Genomic DNA, 6000 nt, shown 5'->3' with positions numbered 1-6000 from the left:
AGACTGTATAGAGACACCATCAAGCAGGCTCCAAAAGTAACACACCAATAAGAAGATGAATCAGTTGGGAGTAGGTTTTCCTCTTGGCAACTTTGCTCTGCTGTTTCAAATAAAGATGAACTAGCTCAGACAGGTATTCCTTACATATGTCCATTGCAGTCTAACACATCCCCTGTGTATTCTGGAGGATGCATACACACTGTTTGTCAACCACTAATAGCATTCTACAGTAAGAACTGTAAAGGCTGTCTCTATGGCATGACCTGAATCTATTCTTAGGTTTAGACCTTTTTCTGCATCTTCCTCCACATCCTTTCCACCTGCTCTTTTTTCAATGTATCTATATTGATAAGTTACAAAGAGCCAGAACACAAGCTTGAACATTGAGCTGATTTTATATACCTATATAATCTTAGTCGTTGGCACTATTTTAGCTTAAACCAGCTAGCATTGCCCTACAGAAAAGCCTTGACATGGTTGAGAAACTAGCAATGCTAAGGGCCCTTCATTGCCAGCAACTTAGAAAACATCATAGTAGTTCAAGGGGTAGAGCTCAGCTATACTGATCTTTCGACCTTTGGGCTTTCAGACCCAGAAAGTTACCCTAGACAAATGGTACTATAGAGATAGCATTTATATCCTTACACTTCCATCTTACATCTCTTCCTGAAACAATTGTTTTCCTCAACCTTGTTTTCAAAGAGATGCAGAATAGTGACAGATTTGAGCTATATGTTACTTTTTTTTAAAGTCTTGGTTAAGACAGTCACTCAATTAGCTGCTCATCCAGCCTATCTTAGACACCTGCTGTAAGAAGAGGAGACAAAATGTGGATCTGAAGTACCTCTACCACCTCTGAAGGCAGCATAAGGAGAATGTGTCTCAAGTAGACGCCTAGTGTCTAGAGCTGGATGAGATGAATCCCACCCTAGTCTAGCTCATACATTTGCAGGGACAGGTCTTCATCATCATCTGCAAACTCAACAGATTTGTGTGCAGGCTTACTATAGTGAGGCTATCTTGACTAACTTTAATGACAGCAGGCTTGGCTGGGGAGGGGCTGGGAGGTGGGAGATCTGCAGGGCATAAGGGTTTTGGCTGAACAACAAGAGATTGATTAGTGGAGATACTGGCAGGCAGTTAAACACTCAGAGATCTTCTTCAGAGGGCCAAAAGAAGAAGTTTAAGAAACACACTAACATAAGTAGTCACAAAACACTCCAGAGAACTGAAGTAACTGGTCCCATTAGATGAATTGGATAGAGATTCACCATATTAGAATCCTGAAAGCACAGAAATCATTTGTCTCCTCCTGAAGTGCAACATCACAACTTCATAGGAGAGGCCCTATTCTTGACCTCCCTTTGATTACACAGTCATGATCATGAGTTTTGCCTAGAACAGAAAGTGTTTGATGCATTAGCTGGAGCACAGGAGGTACCAAGGTTGAGAGGTGTCATCACAGAACAATGCAGTCAAGGAAGTCACGTTATTACAAAGTATATTTGCATAGAATACTCTGTAATTTGCATATTTATAGTAAGAATCTCTCTGGCTTCTCTCTGTGATTTTCTGTGCTGCTTACTAGACTGGCAGGTAACAGCCACACGACACCAGTAGGTCCAGTAAAGACCAGTGATTTCGCAAGTACCTCTTGCAGAGCTATAACCAGCTAGGAAAAAATTGTGTCAGAAAAAGGTGTCCATAGGAAAAACACAACTGAGAAGGAAGGACTGAAAAAATTAAGTAAAGGCACACATAGTTCTGTGTTAGCTCAGCCTGGCTCACCCTTATCTCCACTGCACTCAGGTTAACACAGATTCTTCCTCGGTGTAAAGCTGAGTGTGACAGTCTGATTTTATTCTGTTCCTTCTCACTGGTTTTAGAGGAATGGAAAAGTATTTACCTGTTTGGTTTAAGAGCTGCTGTGAGAATCTGTCACTTCTGACATGGTGCCAGAACATGGAAACCATTTGGTGTGTCGTAATTCCAGTCTCTGCTTATTCTGTTCATATTTATTTTGGCCAAATTACCAGTAGAGTTTATTTCCTCCTTAAACTGTCTTTGTCAAATATGTCAGCAACTAAAGAATAATACTAAATTTAATAAATCCTTAGGATGCGATTCAGTCTTGACAGAGCCTGTCAGACAAATGTCTGATTTTCTCTAACACCTGTCTTCAGAAAGCTTTAGCTTCCTCATGTGGTTGCCCTAAAAACTATTACTTCACTTCTGCCATAAAAAAAAAAAAAAAACTATCTAGATTTTTCTTCATCCAAGTATATTACCTTATTATGACCTTAATTATCATCATACTAAATAACAGGTTAAAAGCTAAAAAAGGCTTAAAAGAAACTAAATGACTCCTGATAGAGATAGAGTCCATCTAAATTAACACATTTTTCAGTCTCTATAGATTTGACTGCAGATTATTTTTTTTATATTGTATACTGATATGAATTCTTGAGCAGCAAAGTTACAAAAGCAACCCAAGCTGTATCAACTAAAATGATTTAATTTTAATGCCAATGTCTATAGCCCTGAAAATCATTGACAGTGCAGGGGATGGAATATTCCATTGAAAATGCTGAAATCTGGTACCGAGCCTGGTGACACAGGTGGCCTCATTCCTACTCAGGAGGAAGATACCTATCCCTTCTATGCCACGTTAACTCAGGTCATATCCTGGCCACATCAGACATCTTGTATGAACAGAATATTTATGTTACTTGTGTACGCCTGACACATCTGGCATGCTGAAGACTCTTTGTGCACCAACAGCTCGCAATAGAGTGTGGCAGATGATGCATAGTGTTGGCAGATGTGAGAGGAGGTGAATCCGACCCTACATTTTTCTGCTTGCCATGCCAGAGCTGGAATTGTGGCATTCACGCCAAGCTATACAAAAGTGCCCAGCCTTGTTCGGAAACTTGCCTTCATTAAAAATATAGGAGTGCCCTCTGGTGGAAAACTGAACATCTGAAGCTGAAGTTTCGGTGTCACTTAAAATGAATTTTTTCCTCAAATATTTTTTGCAGGTAAACTAAAAGAAACTTCAGGGCCCAGTTCTTAGTTACATCACCTGGTATTTTCACCAAACTATTGTGCCTGGTTAGGTAAGCGGAAGCCTCAAGGCTCTGAGGACTTCTCCTTGCAGACTGACAAAACTCAAGACCAGTTTGAAGTTGCAGAAGAGCTTTCCCTGTAGCCAGGATGCAGACAGAGACAATTGGTTTGGAGAGTTTTCAGGTCCTTCACCTTCAGATAATAGTACAGGAAGGCAGGTGCCATTTAATCCTCTCAGAATGGGTCTATGTGTTTTAATATATAATAAATAGCTTTAACATTATAGCAGCGAAATAAGTATAAGCAACAACTGCAGGGAGTGCATATTCAATGCAGCTTTTATAATGTTTACAGAGAATAATATAGCAAGAAATCACAGGTAAGAAAATTCAGAGGAAAGAAATGAGTCAAGTTTTTTCATGAGAAATACAACCCAGCTACAAACCAATCACTGCTTGTATAGAATGAGATAACTGTGTATTATCTACAAACAACATGTAGTATTAACAATATCCAACCAACTTCCACAGAGGAAGAAAAAACTTTAATTAGTGATAAAATAATAAAATAAATATTTTACGATAGGACTGTTTTCACTGGCTCTGAGCTTGTCTTCAGGCAGAGATTTCCATTCTCCCATGCTCCACAAATATTTGCAATTTTGTCTCTGAAGGAACATAATCTTAAATGTCTTTTCTTTCCTCATATTTATTTAAGGTTACATGGATAAAATGACATACAGTTCATCATACTATAATGCATGAATGACTGGAGCTGCATTGTTTCTTACATAATACACAGTACTAAGTTTAAAGTTTGATTTCATGTGATTTCATTATTTACTCTGAGAGACAAATCTCTTGGGAGGGGTTGGGGGGAGTACAGTTGGCTCCCAGAACCAATTCAGCAGAGACTGAGTTCAACAGAGGCAAAGCCAATATAGGAAAACAGCTGTCTGGCATATTTTAGATCTGTGGATCCTGTAACTGGAGTTTTCAAAGTTTCTTTTAACTCTATTTTTTAATTTAACCATGAATTTTCAAAGTGAAGTCTAAGTTATTCTTCATTGTTCACCATTTGTATATCTGTCTTTAAAGAAAAAAAGGAAAAGCATCTTCTATAAGAAAAAATACTAGGCAGGAAACTCCAAATTAAAATAACTCTCCAGGGGCTCCTAGAAATGCTGTCATCACCCCGTGAAAAATTAAAGCAGCACAGGCCAAGATTGTGGTTTTAGTTGTATTGATAGGAAACTATCCTATAGTGTTACAGCTGTCCCTGCTGGGAGCAGGACTGTGTTAAAATAGTAAATCTGTGTCAGTATAAAGCCTTTCTGTCTGCATGTCATATGTGTGTAGATTTGAAACTGCAATCAGGCATCACACCCTGAGCAAATCTGCTGAATAAAAACTTGCAGGGTTGGGCTTGCAAAGAGGTGGGAAAGCCTCTTTTATGATACCCGTGCAGTCAAATTCTCAGATTAGCCAGTCTGAGTGCTTAGCAAATTGCTATGTTTGCAGTGTCCATAGCCACCTGGCTCTGTCAGGGAAGGGGCTGAATGGCTGCTATCTGTCAGAGGACAATAGGATACAATGCTCATGGGACAGCTATTGTCTGGTACTGCTTACTACTGGGAATACTCAACAGTGCATTCGGCAGCCCTCACTTTCTCCATGCTCAAAGGCTGGGCCTGGGTTTTACCCTGCATGCTTAGTCATTCCTGCAGGCTGGAGAGGAAGCTGTACATGCAAAGTGCTTCTCTGTTCCAGCTGCCCAGATGTAACATCCCACCTATGTTACAATTAATGGTCAGTGCAAAATCTCCATTTAGACTGGAAGTGGTCCCCTAAGCCATTCTGCGGGATCTACTACATTGAACTGAAGCATGTATTACAGTTTGCTGTGATTTGGATAGGGCTCTCCAGGGGATGGGTCAGGGAAGGATTTCTGGTTTGCTGCCCCAAGATGTCCTACAGAGAAGCCTCTCTCTGCAGATGGAATCTGGATGGCTCACTGGGTATGTTCCATACAGGTGACGTGAATATCCCCTCTCATTTGCCCTGCTGATTTAAATAAGAGCTAAATAGAAAGGAGACCTTAAAACAATCTTTGGACTATATAGATTTACCAAATCAGCAAAATTCTCCACTTCACAAGCGGCTTCAGCTGGCTTAACTATCCTTGCACGTCTGACTTGATGCACAGCTTGGACAGTGAACTGAGCATCATCACTCTCACCAATGAACTGTTCCTGCTGCAAACATGGAGGTGACAGCAAGAGCAAACCAGTGTATAAAGTTTCATTCATCTGTCAAAAGTATTGCCACTGGATGTCATTTTATCAAACTTGCTCTGCAGGCTTGCAGCAAAGAAGTCCACATACAAATATATGTGCAAATCATTTGAGCTTTGAATTTTACACTGAGAATGAGTGTAATTCTGTCATTCTGAATCCCAGCTGTGAGCTCCCTCCAGATGCAAGCCAAGGTTCTGCTGCCTGTTTTCCCAATAACCATGTCCCAGGTGCCTACCCTTGACTGCTGAGAACAAGCAGGGAAAGGTTTTAGAAAGACAGCAAAATAAAAACAGAGAGAGAAAAAGTACTATTGAGATTGGTTTGTTAATAGCTCAATGATTCAGAAAGGAAAACATCAATGTGGAAACATATGAAGTCGTAAAAAAAAAAAGGTCAGGAGGTAGTCGGGAATCACCAGGTTCTTGGGTGAGTCATCAGAGCCATTGGTGTCCACAGATCTGGTGGACATTGGTATGTCAGCACCACAGCGGATGCAATCCAAGGAGGTCGGGAGGCCAACCAACCCCCTTGGTTTCTGCCCCATCAGCAAAGATTCTGGACAGTCATGAGACTATTAGCCTCAAAACTTGACAGAACACAGCCATCTTAGCAATAAATAATTGCTTTATATTTTATAT

The sequence above is a fragment of the Pezoporus occidentalis genome, unplaced genomic scaffold (assembly GCF_034315485.1).
Source record: "Pezoporus occidentalis ecotype Australia unplaced genomic scaffold, CSIRO_AGI_Poc_V1 ctg57, whole genome shotgun sequence".
In the NCBI taxonomy this organism is placed as follows: Eukaryota; Metazoa; Chordata; class Aves; order Psittaciformes; family Psittacidae; genus Pezoporus; species Pezoporus occidentalis.
The sequence above is the reverse complement of the archived record's forward strand: the minus strand, read 5'-3'. Positions refer to the sequence as shown.